This window comes from Rhinolophus hipposideros (assembly GCF_964194185.1).
Source record: "Rhinolophus hipposideros genome assembly, chromosome: 7".
Lineage (NCBI taxonomy): Eukaryota > Metazoa > Chordata > Mammalia > Chiroptera > Rhinolophidae > Rhinolophus > Rhinolophus hipposideros.
The window spans coordinates 67787052-67807203 of record NC_138053.1 but is presented as its reverse complement, the minus strand read 5'-3'; the positions used below and the strand labels follow the sequence as shown (position 1 = coordinate 67807203).

Here is a 20152-nt window from a genome sequence, read left to right as displayed (position 1 = left end):
AGAATTTCCATACATTTCTAGGTTTGCAGGTAATAGCTAGAACCTTCTGTCTTGGAACATTCAATACCTACTATGGCTAAGGCATTGCACTAGGTATTGCTACCAAATTTGCCTTAGAAACATAGAATGCTATAAGACTTCATCCAGATATGTTCCTGAGCACGCTACCTTACAGACAAAATGCTGAACCGTTGGAAGGCATAACGTGCCTCACTCATTGCTGGGATCAACAACAGCCACTTGGACCTGGTGGAGAACTTTCAAAAGATGAATGCGGTGTCAGTGCCCTGAAGCCATCCAAGAACAACCAGACAGGCATCTGTAAAGAATGCTTTGCAAAGTGAAAAATGGCCACGTGGTTTCTTTTGTTGTTGTTGTTGTTGTTCTGCCAAGTAAAAAGCAAACTGTGCTTTAAATATTTCAAGAAAGAAAAATCTCCCTTTGATACCATGTCTTATTCACTTTCACCAAAATGTCATCCTGTCAGGCTGGGTGCTATCCAGGACATATCAAAAGCCTCTTTTATCAGTGTTATTCCTACTTTGAACACATTCTTTTAATTTAAATCAGTATGACTGGTTTGTATTAAAATATTGGAAAGGTTCTTGGGTTTCGGACTGATAGTAAATCCATGAAAAAGCAAATGGCTTTTCCATTTCCGGGAAATCTAATTAAATGTTGTAAAAACAAATGTGCTCTTGTGTGGTATATAATGAAATAATATTAAAGAATAAATATTGAGTGTCTGTTGTTCAGTAAGCTCTTTGAACTCTGAAGAATGTGAGAAAAATACCTTCCCAAGCTAGGGGATCTGGAAACAGGGAGATAAGGAATGACAAATGCTCCTCAAAGCTACTTCAGATCCTCCATGCTATAGAAACCGAAATAAAATTAAGAAAAGACTTTCTCTGCAGGCTCAGGTAATATAACTCTCCTGTCAGGTGACAAAAGTTGTATCTGAGGGATTTATCTCTCCCACAGTCCCTACCAGAATCCTCAGGTGAGAAAAAATATACACCAAGGGCTGTTATGTCCCTCTCAGCCCCTCCTCCACTACCACCATCTCACACTCAATCTGGTTTGATAATGGTAGATCCTTCCACAAAATGGCGGTCAGAGTTTATCTGTCTTCAGTGTCTATCTTGACAAAACATTTGTGAAGTTCAATGATGGTGCCATGGGATCTCTTTGAGGGTACATGTGGTGTTGTAGTGACCCATAATCTATATTGATGCCTTTCTGACCAACTCACATACAAGCAAAACAAAAACAAGGTGTTTGCCCAGCAATCAGAGCTCCAAGGCAAGTTCCTTTCGAACCAGATTGATGCTAATAAACGCATCCTATAACTGAAATTTGATGCCTATAGTTGGGATTTATATTTCTACAGAATAGAATATCACTCTGAGTTATGTCTCACAATTGACAAGCTATTGCATGTACTATCATATTCCATGGTTTATAATATTCTGACACTCTCTCCCATCCACCTTGGGGGATCTTACTTAGCAATTATAGAGCCTGAAGTAAGGAAGACATCATGCCCTTCTCTGCACTGACCAAACCAATAATGCTACTCATTCCATATCTTCTTTCAAGTCTGTTTAACTGGGATTGTGCTTACAAAGAACTACAACTACCTATTTTCTGCCAGCCTAAATCCATGGGGAGCTCACTCAGTAAATTTGAACCACCTCTCTTGCTTCCCACTTAAAGAAGAGAATCAATTGTCCATAACTTTTGTACAAATAAGGTGAGTTTTATAGTTTTCTGTAAAGATACACAAACATTTACCCTCTCCCCGGATATAAGTAAGGCACTTACTATCCTAACTCAGGTCTCTACAATGCTTAATAAACTGCAACACTGATGTAGTAAGTCAGCTTTATTTTGTCAAATAGAGATCTAATCAATGTGGGCCTCCCCAGCTGCAGAGTCCTCTTCATCTAAGGAACATCCTAGTCACCAGCATCCTGTCTAGTCCTTTCTCATAATACCACTGAGCTCAGTTGTGTCTGTGTCTGTATTCAGCCTAAATGTTTACAGTGCAAGGTCATGGGAGCTGTCAAAGGACAAATGATCTAGTTGAGTGAGATCATCACTGCAATTAAAGATACAATTAAAAATGAAAATATTCTATAGAGAAACACTAAATTACCTCGAGTCTTTACAACGAGGTATTTATTCTTAGTTCTATGGTCTTCAGAACTATTAGGTTGGTGCAAAAGTAATTGCGGTTTTTGCAATTATTTTTAACCTTTTAAACCGCAATTACTTTTGTACCAACTTAGTAGCATAAGCAATCATTACTGACTTAAATATGTAAAAGTCACATTTAAGGATAGAACAACAAGCTAAAAAATAATAAACAACTTTCAAAAAGTTGTAAATTTGCTGCTACACAGATAAAATGTTATGCCATTTTCAATTTTTCTCCCTCTGAGATGACTGATAAGCAACAGCCACACAACCCAATATTCTTAAGTTAGCAGTTTAACATGACAATTGTAACATCTTACTGCATATAGAAAGGTAGTCATTGTGTATTGTGTATTGTATTCTCTGAAATCCCAATACCTAGCATTATGCCTACACAATGCAAGTGGTAGAGAAATGCTTGTTGACTAGACTAAACAAATAACTATGAAGACCAACTATAATTTTATATATATAATGTGATGGCTCCATGCGATGTCGGAGGGATAGTGGATGGGGGTATGGGGGTAGGGGAGTCCACAGTGTGAGGGATATAAATGATGAACGTCTAAGTATTACCTTGTCTTGTACACCTGAAACTAATAAAAAAAAAAAAAACTATGAAGAGTTCTTCTAAATTAAAAAGGTTTTAAAAAATGGGCAAAAGATAGGACCAAAAAACATATATAGCCACTAACCATGTAAAAGTATGCTCATCAACATGATATATCAGAGAACTGCAAACTAAAACAATAATGAAATATTTTTCATTCATCAGACATTATTTAATTTAAATCATTTAAAAATTAGGTCTTGACAAGTGAAAACAAGCACATTCAAATAGTATAAATTGATTCAATTTGACAACATCTATCAAAATGTAAAATGTGCAAATTCTTTGATCTAGGAATTCTATTTTGAGGAATCCACACAGGAGAAAAACTCAATATGTGCAAAATTAGGAGGTTCAATAAAGCATGGTTTGCAATTGAAAACAATGGAAAAACCATTGTATGTCCATTAATGTCCATAACAGTGGAATAGTAAATAAATGATAATCCATCCACATTATGAAGCCCTGTGACATCCAATTTCTTTTCAAAGGTAAATTTCTTATTCATGTTGAAAGACTTCTGAGTGTCATTAAGGAGAAGAGCATAGTTACAGAACAATACGAAAGACATAATCCCATTTCAGTTTGCTTTTTTGTTTGTATGTTTGTTTGATTTGTTAGGATTCTTGCTTGTTTTTTGTATGTGAAGTCTGACAATTAAGTTCACGAACTTGTTGCGATGATGTTGTTAAATTAAGTTTTTTTTATATCAGAGGGATTATTCATTATGAATTTGTACTAACTGGACAAACAGTTAACCAAGTTTACTATTCAAAACTGCTGAAAAGGCTGCATGAGAAAGGTAGACGACCTGAACTTTTCACCCACATTTCATGGCTCTTGCATCACAGCAATGTACTAGCTCACACGGCACTGTCTGGGAGGGAGTTTTTAGCCAGTAAACAATTAACTGTATTGGAACACCCTTCCTACTCACCTGATCTGGCCCCCAATGGCTTCTTTCTTTACCCAAAGATAGAGGAAATATTGAAAGGAAGACATTTTGATGACAGCTCTGATGGCCATTCCAGAAAAAGAGTTCCAAAATTGCTTTGAAGGGTAGAGCAGGTGCTGGCATCGGTGCATAGCTTCCCAAGGGGAGTACTTGGAAGGTGACCGTAGTGATATTCAGCAATGAGGTATGTAGCACTTTGTCTAGGATGAATTCGCGAATTTAATTGTCAGAACTTGTAGATTTTTTTGAAGAGTGCCTGGGATTGGACACAGAGGATGTGGGCACTAGAACAAATCAAACAATTTTGAGCTAAATATGTGATTCCTCTTCTCCTTAACTGTCCTAGCAGGATGTTTGCACTGACTTCTTTCCCTCGTGTGGTGGCTTCCAGCCTCATGCCTTCTCAGTGGTTTTTCACTCTCCTCCATGTTTTGTTTTTGTTTTTTTTTAATGTGAGTGATTGTACATATATAGCCATGGAATGCATAAAGGGACTCTAGAAAAAATGCACCTCTGATTTGATGGTGGTTTCCTTGGGGATGGGAATGGAAATAAGGGTAGAAAGAGCTTTTCATCTTTTATTCTTTATTTTTTCAAACATCTGTATAGTTTGAATCTAAAACAAGAATGTATTCATGTATTTGTTGAATAATAAAAGAAAACAGGAAAGGAGTAAGAGTGATGGATTATGGGTGGGGATTTTTGTTATTTGTTGTTGTTGCTGCTGTTGTACTTTCTTTTATATGTCTTCCTGAATTGTTCAAATAATTGCCTTTAAGATACTGGAAAGACTCAGCCTTCCTAAATATCTCCTTCATATCAATTCTAGAACCAGATATTTGTCATTTAATTCAACAAATATTACAGAGGCTCTATTGCAAGTAAAATTCTGCTAAAATTCCCTTCTCTCAATCTTTCTTAGTTCCTTATTAAAATGCAAGTATCTCTCTCCTCCTCCCCTATGGCTGAGGTGTAAAACCTATTTTCAACTAACACCTTGGAAGATTCTGGTAGCTACGAAAAAAATGGGGGTTTTTGTTCATTTATCTGTTCATTCACTCAGCTATTATTATTAATTGAGAATTCAAAGTCACTGTAACAAGCTGGGGATATAATAACCTCATTGACCTTTAATCTAACGAGCAAGGCAGGCAACAATAAGCTAATTTATGATAGGAAAAGAAGGAAGGCAGGGAGGGAAGGAGGGAGGAAGGGAGGAAGGGAGAGAAAAAGAAAGAATAACAAATATGGTAAGTGCTATTGAAAAAAGATACCTAGAGCTACGAGTGCCTATCAGATGTTCTGATCTCTGAGGGGAAGACTTCTCTAAGGAAATGACTACATGGACATCCAAACTTTGAACCATGTTATTGGCAGACGGCTGTTGGGTGACTGGTGTTATTTAACTAACTCACAGGAACTTCATACGTCTAAGGAACCATACGAAATGAGGACTACTTGTACATATGATCTCCCACCACCCTCTTGGGACATTGGGCCTTGCTACCTTCATCCTTGGTGCACTGGCCTTTCACATGTTTACAAAACAGTATTTCATAGTGAATCGGGACTTACAAGTGTGTAGACAGAAACTGAGATTGATTGAAAAGTCTCGAGTTGGCAGCAGGAGAAACAGAGGCCTGGAGAAAGGAGACCAGTTAGGTGGCTAGTAGCCAAGTTAAGGAACGTGGTAGCTAAGAGTAGAGACAGAGAAAAGTAGACAGACCATTAGAGATATTTGGCAAACATTAATGAAACAGAATTTGATGAGGAATTTTGTAGGAAAAGAGGAGTGTCGAGGCTGAAACCTAGGTTCTAAGGCTTGCATAAGCAAACAGATATTGGTGACTTTGCCTGGGCCAAGGAGCATAGGAAGAAGAGAACTGGGAGTGAAGCACAGGCAGGGAAGCTCCTGAGGTCAATCTTCAACATGTCCAGATTGAATGGTCTTTAAAACAGCCAACTAGAGATGCTAAGGAGGAGCTCAGAAGAGCACTACAGGCTGGAAACGTAAGCATGGGAATCACTGACATACAGATGTGTGGGTGATGTCGAGAGGGACACACAGGTGCTGAATAAAAACAGAAATGAGTAGTGGTCAATGGCAAAAATTACCTAATTATGACAGGACCAGACCTGGTAACCATCAAGTCCACTGAGATAAGGCCCAACTGCCCTCTAGTGGAATCCAAACCATTTTAACAGCCTGCACCACGAAGTGCATCGAGCTGATTTTCAAAGGACTATAAGCAGAAACATTGTAGGCTTTCCGTGGAAGAAAAAGGACCTCAAGGAAAGCTACATAGACCTCCATAAGCAAGGCTCTGGACAATACAAGGTTTCTCTCTTAATGGAATTCACAGCAATAAAGCAAATTAAAAATTGTGTTTTTGAAATACAAGTCTACAATCTTTTTTCTATAATCCAAATGCTATCCAAAAGTTTCTAAAAGCCAAAATGTTTTTTCCCTAAACTCTTTTGGTGGCCAGACCTGAATTGATTTGAACTTATTTGGTGGCAAAATCTGACCTGAATTTCCTGAAGGCTATTTATAGTCTTCATTTATCCCCCTTAGTATAAATATCATGCCTTTCATTGCAAAAACTTGATTGACTGTGGATGCGAGACCAGACCCAGATGAGGGTATTAGATAACATAGTAAATGCACCTGATTGTCTTTCTAAAAATCTAAAGTGTAAAATCTGAAAACTCAAATCTAAAAATTCCAAGTCTCAAATGGTCCTGGGGTGTTTAGCTAAAGGATCAGACAGATTGCCAATGGCAGAAGAAATCCTAACATTTCAATTTTTAATCATGGGGATATTCAAAAAAGGAAAATTACCACTGAATATTTAAACAAAAACATATGAAAGTTCTAGTTATCTAAGATTCAACAGTAGTGCAGCAGAATATCTTAACAAGAGACACAAGCAAACACTTAAATTTGACTTTTCCAGCAACAGGACTAACCATCCAATGAGCTTCCACTGTCTTGACAGTGTATGTGAATGCATGCACATGTGTGTACAGAAACATGTGCATGGCATGCCTATGAATCAGGAGACAGGCATAGACTATATAGATACTTTTACTCTCCCTGAGCTGTAAGGCTGGGGTTCTCCCTGCTTCAAACTCTCTAGGAAGTGTACAACACAGTGGACTTTGGAAGAGCTTACGTCCTATCTCATTCTCTTCTTCATACAAATCTTAAAAACTGAGATGCAAGAAATCTAGATGAAGATTCTACACAATGATTTTCCCTTAACAAGTACATAAGAAATAGGAATAGGCATTTTTTCACTAAAATTCTGCCAAGGAGAAAACATTGTGTGCTCTGAAAGGCCCCTCACTACTGACATGGAAAAATCTATGATAATCTCATTCCTTGTGCTCTTCCGATAGCTGCATGGCCCAGGGCCAGGAACAAGTCAGGGCAGAAATATTGTCAAAATTTTTTATTTCATCTTATGTGTACTAAAAATAGACAAGTTTAAAGTGCAACTAAAAAAGCAGTACCTTAAATTCATTTAGAATTAGAGACTTCGCTGGACATTTATTTATTAATTCAACATATACAGTTAACCTTTGAACAATACAGGGTTAGGGGCACTGACACCTCCCCAGCAGTCAAAAATCTATATAACTTTTGACTCCCCAGAAACTTAACTGCTAGTAGCCAACTGTTGACTGGAAGCCCTATCGATAACATAAACAGTCAATTAATACATATTTTGTATGTTATATATATTATATACTGTATTCTTACTATAAAGTAAACTAGAGAAAATGTTATTAAGAGAGAGAAAATACATTTACAATATTTATTTTAAAAAGGCTGCATACAAGTGGACTCACACAGTTCAAACCTACGTTGTTTGAGGGTCAACTATATTTACTGTGTGACTACTACGCACCAGGCATTGTCCTAGAAATGGTGAGCAAGACAAAGTCCTCTTAATTCAGAAGCAGGGTGAAGAAGCCAGAGAGAATTCTTGCCATTTTGCAGATGACAGAAATAAGACTGAGAGCATCCTTGTGTCCACAATGAAAGCATTGGGGAGAAAACTTGCCTGCAGGCCCTTTGCCATAAGTCTCTGTCTACTAACCCATGGCCCTCTACCTGACCCACTGCCCGCAAACCAGAGGCCAAGGCAGACGGACATCAGAGATAAGGCCGAGAAGAGTAGCAGAGGTGAGCACAGCAGGAAGTCACACAGCCAGCCAGAACACACACATCCAAGCCCCAAGATGAGAGCAACAACACAAAGGCCCCAAAGAAGCCAAAGAGGAGTTTTGGGGGGATGACTGTGATTCTCAAAGCCAAAAACACCAAAATCCAAGTCTAGATTATTTTTAGGTCTTTTCTTAGAATGGATAGAGTGGTAGAACTCATTTATGACTGGTATATTTATTATGATTTTCCTCCAGGGCTGCCTTAAGATGAACATTCGAGAAGAGTCTTCTACTAAAAAATAGGAAGTAATCCCAAGAACAACATACCTTGATTTTACAGGGTGCCTTTTTTCCTGCCAAGGACCTCAGAGCACTTTGTGAGGGTACCAGATTTCCAATGAGCAGTAGCTAGATAGGAGTATTTCCACAGTCTCTTGGAATTTCCTGAAGAAAGATAAAGACAAGGCAGGGGTCACCAAAGGCCACAGACACATTGTGTAAAGTCTGTATTCATGCATATTTTATAGACAGGTATGGCAAGAGCCAGAGATGTTACAGTTCTGTAACCTTTTGGCTCCCAAAGGATTGAGACTGGCCAAAAATGCAGGTAAACAAAATACCAGCTGAAAACTCCTCTACAAGAATGCTTTGGAATATCACACCTGGATTTTGGCTCCAAGCCACCACAAACAGAATATGTGGGCTTACTGGCATTGGAACAAGAATATCCGTGGGAGAAATCAGGGGAGTAGATGGCTTACGGGCCTGATAATGGGATATGTTTTGCTTCTTATCTTCGGGCTCAGATTCAGCCCAGGTGGAAAGTGACAAAAAATGGCTGCCTTATTGTGGCCTCTGGGTTTGGATGTTTCCACTTGGGTCCTAGTAAACAAGGATCCACCTCCCTCAAACAAAAACCCCAAAAAGAGAAACTTGGAGCAAATGTCTAACAGATGTGCCAAGAACTCAATGGGCCGTAAAAAAAAAAAAAAAAGAAAGAAAGAAAGAGAAAAGTAACAATAATAAACCAAGAGGAAAAAAAAGGGAAGAAAAAAATGGGAGGTAAAAAGCCTCCTCATCTTAACAGGTGGTTAGAAACTGACACAGAGGCTACTCGAGTGGTAAATCCATCCGGGGTCTTGAAGGAGTGCTTGTGTAGAAAAGTAGTTGGTTAAGGCCTGAAAAACTCAGTTGCTCGATTACAATGTAGTGAGCAACACCTCAGCCTAAAGTAGTTCTCAGGCAGAAGGAGACGAGACAAATCTAAATTTAAGTGAACACCTAACTAATACAGGCACACCTCAGAGATACTGCAGGTTTGCTTCCAGATCACCACAATAAAGCAAGTATCACAATCAAGTGAGTCGTAATCCTTTTGCTGGTGGAGGGTCTTGCCTCCAATTTATAAAATATGCAACACCTGTGAAGCATAATAAAGCAAAGACTAAAACGAGGTGTGCTTGTACGTGAATGCTGGAAGCCACTTCATTATCTTCCCCATAACGTTGTCCTTCATTTCCAACTTCTTGAGCTACAACCATGCTTCAGAGTCAAGGTTTCTCATCTCAACATAATTGCCATTTTGAGCTGGATAATTTTTGTGGCTGTTTTGTGCATTGCCGAGCAGCATATCTGGCCTCTATCCACCATATACCAGTAGCAGCCCCCACCTATCCAGCAATTGTCTCCCAAATGTCTCCAGACATTGCAAAATGTCCCTGGGGGCCAGAATTGTCCTTGGTGAAGATCTACTGTTCTAGGATAAGGGACCAAATGGGGTAGTAAAAAGAGCATGAGCTCTGGAGCCAGCAGAGCTAGAAGTGGGTCCACATTTCACTTTTTATCTGTATGACATTGGGCAAGTTATTGACCACTCTGAGCCTCAGTACCCTTGCATGGGCTATGACTGCCCTGTTGTGGTATTGGGAAGATTAAATCAGATAACCTGGCACATGATGGGTGTTCAATTTTCAGTTTTCTTCCCTCCTGGCTTCCTAAGTCCCTTTCAACGCACTGATACCTTCCATATTATTCTAACCTCTCCCCTACTCCTCCTCTCCAACAAATTCCCTAATTCTTTCTCTGTTCAGCCCCATGCACAAACACCAAACTGAAATCAAAAGACTTGAAATGATTCCTTAGCTTTGCATTTACTGGCTAGGTGAACTTGGACAAGTTATTTAACCTCTTTTGGATGCTCTGATATTAAATCAGTATCATTATCTTGGTATCTACAGAACCGCATGAGGTTATTACTCACCTGCTCAGCAGCCTGACTTGCTCTGTGAGTCATGGAATATATGGATTGCACGCTCCTTTTACTCAACCAAGTTTATGTCTTACGGATTCTCAAACATGTCTATGCATTAAGACGTCGTGTGAAGATTTTCAAAACAAAACACAGAGGCTCAAAGCACCACCCCCAGAGTCTTACTTAACAGGTCCAGGGTGGGATTCAAGCAGCCATCATTTTTTTAAACTTCTCAGGTGATGCTGATGTGTGGCCAGGATTGAGACTTACAGTCCTGTAAGACTCTCCAATCAGACTCAGACTCTCCAATCTCAGTAAGTGCACCTGCTTACCATCCCTAACTCATGACTAACTCCCTCCTACTCACAAGCTTTGCACAAATTACTGCCCCTACCTGGATAGCTTCCCCAACTTTTCTCATACAGTCCTTGGCTTTTCCTTCTTTCAAAACTAACTCCCTTTTGGAAGCCTTCCCACTTTTCTCTGGTACTGGAGCTTGCTCACCAATGAAAATTTTTAGTACCTGCATAATATGCGATGTTTAGAAAATGAAATTTATTTTTCAAACAAAAATTAAGCATTATACAGTATTGTTAGACAGTATTGTATTTCAGAGGAGAAATTCTGGGAAAACTTCTATAAAGAGTATCACTAATCAGAACATTAGTTTGACTCTTCTTATTTAATGTCTGTCAAAGACAGTTTACGAGCCACACAAGAAGGACCGTATTGTTAGTTACAAAAACTACAGTCCATCTTTATCAGCACACCTTGCTCACCAGACTTGACTCTAAATATCTTTTAGAGCTTTCTAAATATTAAACTCACCATTAAAGGATGATTTATTATGCTGGGAACATTTAAAAATCATCTGAAGACAATTGTTAAAGTATTTTTGGACAACAGCAGTGTTGTTGGCATAAGAATGTAGTCTTCCAAGTTGATGACTTAGATAGAAACACTCATTTGAATAAATAATGATATCTTTGTTTTGAAAAAAGTTGTCACTATCAATCAAAACATCTTATTACTTTAAGTTTCATTACTATTACTAGCTTGAAAGCTGTTTGATTACATCAGTGATTCTCAACAAGGGGACATCTGGCAACGTCTGGAAACATTTTTGATTGTCACAACTGGAGGAGGTGTGTGCTACTGGTCAATAGTGCCATGGTTTAAAATACTGGATTAGATGTTTCCACGGCTGTGGCACATTTTCTTGTATATTTTGACCTGTCTGTTCTCTCTTTAGAAGAAATTTCTTCATCATACATTCAGTGCAGAGCTGTATAGATAGAGGCAAAAGGAAGGATGCTATGTGACCAGCTAGCAATTTTTTTTCTGGTAATTGGAAATCCACATTAATCAGGAGTCACTGTCCCAAAAAGAAGATGTGACAGACAACAGCATAATGTTGTCATTGGGAGTGTGGCCTCTGGAGTTAGCCTGCCTGGGTATCAATCTCAGCTGTCATTCACTAGCTATGTGTCTCTGCACAATTTACTTACCCTCTCTGTGTCTAAATTTCTTCATCTGTAAATTGGGAGTTGTACTATTTACCTCTAATTATTTTTTGTGAAATATGCCTGGCATATAAGAAGTGCTCAATAACTGTTAGTTGTTATTATTATTATATTACAATCATCATCATCTTTTTAAGTAAACATCATTTCAAAAATTAAAGTGCTACACATTTGCAGGAAGTGCAAAGCCAAGTGAACTCATGATTGGAATTGATAGGGGACTTGAGCAGTAGCCCTCAACCTTGGCTGGATATTAGAATCACCTAGGGAGCTTTGTATAAAACCCAAGTCCAGGCCACACTGCAGACCAATTAAATTAGAACTCCTGGGGATGAAACCCAGTTATCAGTATTTTCTTAAACACTTCATGTGATCCCAATATGTAACTCAGGTTGGGGACCACTGCACTGAAGTTATTAACAAAGTATATCTCTCAGTGATATGACAAGAGGGCATATTAAGAAAAGAAACAAAGGGTTTGAAAGAAGAGGTGGGGAATAATCTTTGAGCTAATAAATACATTCAAATTAATAAAGATATAAAGATAAGCATACAACAGTTCCTAACCTTTGAAAAATTTGCAGTCTCTTTACCAGTAAAATATATAAGGTGTTATGGGAAAAGGAAGGGAAAAGCACTAAAATATAGCTATATGTGAAAGTGACTATAAAGCAATTTACATGGAACTGAGTGAGAAAAGGAAAGCTCTGTAGAAAGTTGAGGAGGTAAGAATACCTAAGACAGAGTTTAAGACTGGAGATACGTCAGCTAGGATAGGGTGACAAGATTTTCAAAATTAAAAAGAACTGACACTGATATTGCAATAAGGAGTTCTGAATAACCAAGGAAAAGTTATTTGTTGTTGATATTTTTTAAAAGTTTAAATTCACAGAGATAAGTATCTTATTTCCTCATCCCAGAAAGTACAGCAAATCAACCATGCAATCTTAAAAACTGGTCCACTCCACTGGGCCTTGTGTTTCATAATATTGTGCCAATACTGTACAGGACGACAATTGCCAGGGAAACCCACACCCACCAGTTTAAAAGCAGACCAGTAAATGACCCATGTATAATCAAGTGAATTCATTAATGAAAAGGAATGGATGCTTTCTATTCTTGCCCCAAGAGCCAAATATAGTAGATAAAATTTTGTATTCAAAAGACTTATTAACATTCAGAACCAAACTACCCTTTAAGAATGATAAAACCAAAAAATCCCATTAACAGAAACATATCCTATTGACCAGGGTGTCGGTCTTTGAAACACCAGTTTTTTCCTTAACTGTTTTTGCCTTCTACTTTAATTTAAAATAAAAGCATGTATACAATCTTCACTTGGTAACCACTAAAACAAGTTGAAGAAGTTTTCAGTGCCTCTCCAAAGGCCTATTAAACAGACCAAAATCAAACTATGGAAGCAAAGCTACCCCCACTCATCCAGGCATGAGCCTTGATGTCTTGTTTCATTTTTCTATGTGCACCCTATTATGGACCTATGTAACAATACAAGACCACCACACAGGGTGGAGAGGGGCTTGAATTATAACAGCTGTGGTCTCAGTGCAGGAACTGCAGCCCACTGTGAAATTCTCCATAGCTCTGGATCACAATTAGAGTAACACCTGTGCAAAACAGGTTTTTTCTGATCCCCTAGAAAGCCCTCTATTTCATGCAGGCCCAAATTGTGTTTGTTGTTCTTAAGCCAGTTCCCTGCCTCGGAATTTAGACAATCATTCAACTGCTCAATTTCATCCCTCCAAAGCAATCCAGAGAGTTCATGAGAGATATATCAATGAGTCAGTTCATTCCTGCCTCACCCAACCCTTCTCTATGTGACTCCCTGGGCAAGATAACTTTTACAGGGATGAAAAAGAATATCCTTTGTCTGTGATACATAAAGGCTCTTCATGAAGTCAAATCTTCCATAGCACTGATCGTGTGGGGGAAGGATGTGATTCCTCCATTTCTGTAGGACCTACTCCACAAGTGAAAGAGGCACAATTACATGCCCCAAAGGAAATGGTTACCAAAATCGAGGCGATCACTTACACTAAAAAATTTCTGTGGTTTCTGCTTAAAAGGAGGCAAAAGAATGTCATTCTTGGACACTACTGAAAACGTGATTAAGACAACTCTTCAGAGGTCTGCAATAGGGACAGGAAATGTCAGAATCAAATTTTCAGGCTCAATTATTCATCTCATAAATAAATTTTGAAGATGGGTTTGTCTTATGAAAGTTGAGAAGTACAGTGTTTAGCAATTATGCAAACCCTGAAGACTTGGCTCCCTGAAACCATTTCTGTTGATCTTGGAATGCTGTCTGGATCCAAGTAGCTGACAAAGTATTTTATTATTATTATTAATAACACAAGGCTTTAAGGAAGGTATGAGCTCTCTGAGTGAGTAAAGAGACTCTGGCTTAATTCCATTTTTCCAGTCTTACTATGGACCAATGGTTGGTGATTTTCTACTTATACTGTGCTCTTGTGTCTTTTCTAGTAATAAAAATTCATTATTCAATTTGGGATGAATTCAAAGACCCAAGATGTTGGGTCCTTTCAGAAGGCTTACAGAAATATTTGCACAAAGGAAAAACAGTTAAACTCTCAGTAGATAATAACTGTAAGGATTGTTCTCCTGTCGTGCCTGGCCACTGGGAGTACACCTACAGAACAGCTCATTGCTCTTTCCCATCTATCATAAATTATCAGAGCAGGCACACATCCGATGGAGACTTTCAATGAGATTTCTAGTCCTCTCGTGGTCCTCATCGTTCAATATAGTCAAACAAACTAAAATGTGTGAAGCCCTTTAAAAAAACACTTGCAAGTTCCAGGCCCATCCTCTAGGGGCTTGCATTTTCAATCGGTAGACCACATTTGCACATAGCTAGCCTTACGGTTGTTTCAATGGAATGCTTACTACACACTCGGTGTTGTGCTAGGCACTGCAGAGGTTTCAGAAGTGTGAAACACGCCTCATCCTCAAGGAGGAGGCAGTGGAGTTAGTGAGACAGGATCAGTGCTAGAAAGGAAGGCAGCAAGACCTGGAAGGATCAGAGAAAACTTCAGGCGGAGCTGTGCCTTTAGATAGGCCTGAAACGATGGGTCAGATTTGGATAGAAGGAAAGCGTTGAGGCAGGAGGCTAAGATAAACAGAGATGTGAAGGCAGAAAAGAGGATGGCAGTATCATATGCAAGTCACGAGGGGGTTTCTCCCCTCCCTTTTTCTTTTGTTCTTATTATTTCCATCTGATGGGGACAAGGTTCGAGTTATTTGAAAGAATTTTCCTTCCTATGGAAACAGAGAAACAAGGGAACCTTTGAATGAAAGAACAGTGACCGCTCAGTGGATTAGAAATATCTGTGTGGGGGGAAAAAAGTAGTCAGAAGGATTGTAATTACAATACAGTGTGTAAAGTGCTGCCATGGGAATACAGAGTCCTGGGGCTGGAAGGTTCCCGGGAAGCCATGACTCCTTTTACTCAGCTAGGTGACCACACACACACACACACACACACACACATCCATCATAGACATGGTTAAACTTAGCTGCCAATTATACGAACTGTGAGAGTGCAGCACACTCCAGGTGAGGTCCAAGTTTTTCATCCTTCTGTCTGACTTCATGCTCTGCCAAGCATGTGCTCCCATAATTACACACAGAGCTTCATCATCGGCTTCCACCAAAACCCCACTAAGCCCTTGTTGAATGTATTACCTTGATTACAAATTTACACGGTCCTGAAGAGAGACTGCATCATAGAGCACGTGACCTTCCATCAGTCAGGTGTGTCCACCAGTACCAGTCTCTCCTTTCCTTCCCACCGGGAAGTAAGAAAGCTCTTTGTTTGTCTAGCTCAAAAGAGTTCCATCCATATCCTTAGAATCTCATTCTATACCCCTAGCAATTTCCTAAACAGGACATCTGCCTGTTCTAGTGAGTACAATTTTCTCCATCTTATGAAAATTATCCCTAAGTGAAGGTGAGAAGTAGAATACTGGCAGTCTTTCACAGCTTTACCAATTTCTCCCCTGAAGGAAAAGGTAAGAAGATAAAGCAGGTTGATTAGTTGGCACTCACTTCCCCTGCACACCACACACCTTCTTCACTCCACGGCTCCAAGTTCCCCCATCCTTCTCCTATGGCCTTAGAGAAATCCAGTCTCTGAAGATCCTGCTGGAATCCTCTTCTGGCTTCGCCTCTTCAATTATTTAAGGAATCACTCCCACTCTGCCCAACCAGACAAGGCCTTCTCCGGCAGCAGAGGTCCCCAAAGAACCCAGAGAGAAGTCTGTGAATGTAGCACTACAGTCAACAGCACTAGGCTTAAGAGAGACCCAGGAAGGGAGTAAAACTTGCAGTCGAAATCTTGTGCCACATTTTCTGCTCCCTCAGAAGCAGAGACCACCCTGGAAGAGATATTGTTTAATGGGCACCCTGCCCTCCGCAGCTCCTCCCTCTACGGCCTCATCCCCATACAAGAAAGGGTTAGGTGTTTACATATGAGCAGTTTTGTCATGAGGCCGGGTAGTTCACCTCTCTGGCTTCTTGCCCATTTCCTGACCTTAATTTCTAGAAAAGCAATGATTTTTCCTGCTAGTAGGAATTTGCCACAAATTGTCTCTTCTCTCCATTAACAAAACCAGACCACATACAGGAAGTGCTATATATGTTCTCATATATCTTATATTGACAGAATTTACCACCCATCTTGTTTATGATTCAGCACATACTTGGCTTCTTTCTGAAACAGCCAATATTAAACAGTGCATTTTCCCCCAAAAGCCTATCTCTGAATGGTTTCCACAACTTTGCTCTAAATTTAAATGGAATTTCCAAAATCATCAAGATTTTTAGGCAATCCAACAAACCCCTAATCTCCCCGCATGATATACCCCATCGTTTGGAAGTCAATATACAGCCGTTCAGCTCTGAGTCTTAATTCAAACGATACTGGACAGGGCCCCAAAATGAAACACAGATGTCAAATAGAGAACTTGGAGATCTGTTTAAACTTGGGCAAAACCACATTCTAGGGTGGCCAGTTAGCTCAGTTGTTTAGAGCATGGTGCTGATAACACCAAGGTTGCCGGGTCCGATCCCCCCATGGGCCACTGAGTGTTGCGCCCTCCTTAAAAAAAAAAATAATAAAAACACGTCCTATAGGATTGTGCAAGGCTGAGTCCTCCTGGTGCTTCTTGCGAATGCTCAGGACTGGCTGCCTTGGGCTCCCACACCTCTATCCAGTCAGGAAACCTAGTCTGTTCATTGGTTTCTGCAAAAAATCTACCTAAAGCCAAACACTTTTTTAGTTTAGAACTTGTTGGAGGATTTGGGGACAGTTTCATGGGGAAGGATCACATCCCACTGTTCTCCATCTTCTCTCTCTCTTTCTCTCTCTCTCTTTCTCTCTCTCTCTCTCTCCAGAAACAATAGAAGAAAGATGAAAGAATATGAAGGCAGAGAAATTGGGTCCTTGAAGAAGAAACAAGGGCATATGGTAAATTAGTGGGAGAAAGCTGAATCCCTCAAATGGAACTGCATGGGGGAAAGATTCCTCTTCCAAATATTTTCAGCTAAGGGAAATACATGATTGGCAATTGATCTTGAATCCATTAGGTTGAGCCATATGACGTTACTAATATTCAACTGTTCTTCTCCTTTGGAAATAACAATGCCATGATTCAACCAAATCTAAACAACCAGGTAATTCAGTAGATGATTACTCAATTTGAGGAGGATGGTGGGAAATAATTGTTTGATACGTGATTCATTTATTTATTTTTGCCTAGTAGTTTTAAGTTAATGAAAATACCAGAAGAGATTAAAGTTACCACTAAAACATGAGGAAAGCAACCGTTGTATTAATTTCACTACATCTGTGGTCGTTATATGCATATATCAAATAATATTTTATATTAAATGTGTATGCACATGTTAATTATGAAATCAAATGTACTATGTGAGAGAGCCGTTAATAATCAAGCAAGTGACTATCAGGAGAGCCAGGTAACTTCTTTTTAATTTGTATATATGTATCCCATAACATGTCCAAGTTCTATGGAGACTAGAGTGAAAAAGATGCCATTTAGCCACGGCCAGGGGATAAAATGACAACTGAATCCTGTGTGAGACCTTTTTCTAAGGTGGAGGGTGGGAATTGCTAGAATTAGGTGTTGGAAAACTAGCAGATGGAATCTGTGATCAAGTGGAAACACAGCTCTTATCAGAGGAAAACACTGCCCACGGACGCAAAGACATTGTCACTCTTCAGTGCAGCTCACTAATGGAGTGGATCCTGCGCCAGTGAGTATAAAGTATAATAATACCGTAACTAGATATATGGCTAGCTTGAGAATTTGTTTTGCAACTTTCCTTGCTCCAAAAAATGACAAGTTGAAATTTAACAAATACAGTAATTTTTGGTCTTTGTTTATTTCTTTTTAAGAAAAAAAAAAAAGAACAGAAACGTCCCAGTTGGGAATAGAAAATACCTTGTGGATATGGATTTTACCACAAGCTGTGCATTGGACTAAAGACGTTCATGCTGCATTCGCCCACCAAGATCAAAACTCCTCCAAAACTCTTCCAGCTGCAGCATTTATGGCTCCAGGTTTTGTTTCAGAAAGTGAAGAATATGTTCCAGCATTATGATCTTATTTCTCTTTTTTGGCCTGCTGTAAGAATAACCATGGTCTGCTCTTTTAATGCTATGGAAATGTTCAGTTGGCATTGTTTTTCCCACAACCATGGAAACACCTGCTTCCAAATTAATTTATAATCTATTTTACACTTATGGCTTCAAGCCACATTCTAGTTTATTTTTTAAATAATTTGGGTATAAAGCATATAAGAAAGCTTATAATGTCTGCTTCTTCTCTTTTCTGTTCCTCGTGATAGAAGATTGGCTTTTATACATTTCATTTTGTGTCCAGTGTTTTAAGATGTTAATAATATGTAAACATATGTGACATGTTGAAATACATGTAAAGTTTTTTTCTGAGTCTTTCAAAGCACATAGCAACACAGATATTGTACACTACACATACTTTTCTTGAATATGGGTCCCAATTCCTCTTTTTATTTGACCGGACTAAACCATGCAGTAAAGTATTTGGAATTACTTAAACAAAGAAAGAAATGAGTGTGCCTTCACTTTCACCAACTTCAAACAAGAATGATTCACTTCTGTAAAAATATTTATTTCCCCTTAGATTTTTATGGTAAGGTAGAGGGAAGAAGTGTTTAATACATTCCAGATGATTCTATGGAAGAAGGATTACAAAAATCAATTTAACTACTGTTTCCTAGACTTTCCTTTGCTCTATTTATCAATTACAGGAGCATAGAACTTCATAACTAAAACAATATTTAAGCTACTTTGAATGTTATAGTGAGACTGGTGTTGGGTTGATATATGTTAATTTTCTAATATTTTTAAATAGTTTAAGAAAGTAAGCATTCCTTTCTCACAACAAAGAAATACAAAACTGAATCAACTTCAGTATCAGAAATGTCTAGTCTGAGAAAAAACAGGCAACTAAATTAAATGACATCATATTGTCTTCAAATAGCTGTCATTAGTAGTTCAAGAATGGTAATAGTATGTTTACTATCTATAGAAAAAGCAAAAATAAAAATATTTACTCCCTTTCAGTCCTGAACTTTAGAGAGAAAAGAGCAGAGGAATAGGTGGGACTGGAAGCATTTGCTTCCAATAGCAAAACCTGAGTTTACAAGTCAGGGATAATACTAGTCAGCCATTCTGGGTTCCCAAACTGGGGATGAGTCATAATTCATGAGCATCAATACTAAAGATGATCACTTGTTTCTTTCCATTACCAAAAGATGGTCTGTATCACACAAGGATAGAAACAAATATTCTCAGCCTCTAAGTATTTCATGTGACATTATTAAAAGAAATTTTGTTGCAATCACTGCCATCACTTGTGATTATTTTAATTTCCCTGCAAGTTAATAAATATGATAAAGAAGTAGTAAATTAATTTTTTAAATGAGTGCCTGAGGGGCTTGTGACCTATATTAAATATTAGTTGGTTTTTCTTATTAAATTTCCATACAGTTGGATACATACTGATTTTACAAGAGATCATTAATATTTAAGATTTTGGTAACGTGAGATGTAGGTAACAATCATGTAAAGTCTCCAGAACTATGCGGATGTTGCGTCACTATTGTGTATAATACAAGCCTGCAAGTTCACACAGGAGTGTCGGCAAAGGATCTTTTACAATTCACAGACTAAAACTCATAATTCAATCCCTCAGCACCCTAGAGCACACTTCACTTCATTTTTCTATCATAGTAACCTTTTAAATTAAAAAACAAATATTCTAAGGCAGAGGAAACAAATCCCAGGTACATTAGCAGCCTTGACTTTATAGGAAAAGATTAGTAACTTTGCCTTGTAAAAT

At 38.6% G+C, this 20152-nt stretch overlaps 1 long non-coding RNA gene across 1 annotated transcript; it reads left to right on the top strand.

The window, feature by feature from the left end:
* The first annotated feature begins 3776 nt into the window (after positions 1-3776).
* On the top strand, positions 3777-19648 carry LOC308499683. The gene is made up of 3 exons (XR_013993623.1): positions 3777-3948; positions 17145-18023; positions 18166-19648. It is a non-coding gene; the product is annotated as an uncharacterized lncRNA (long non-coding RNA).
* Positions 19649-20152: the final 504 nt, after the last annotated feature.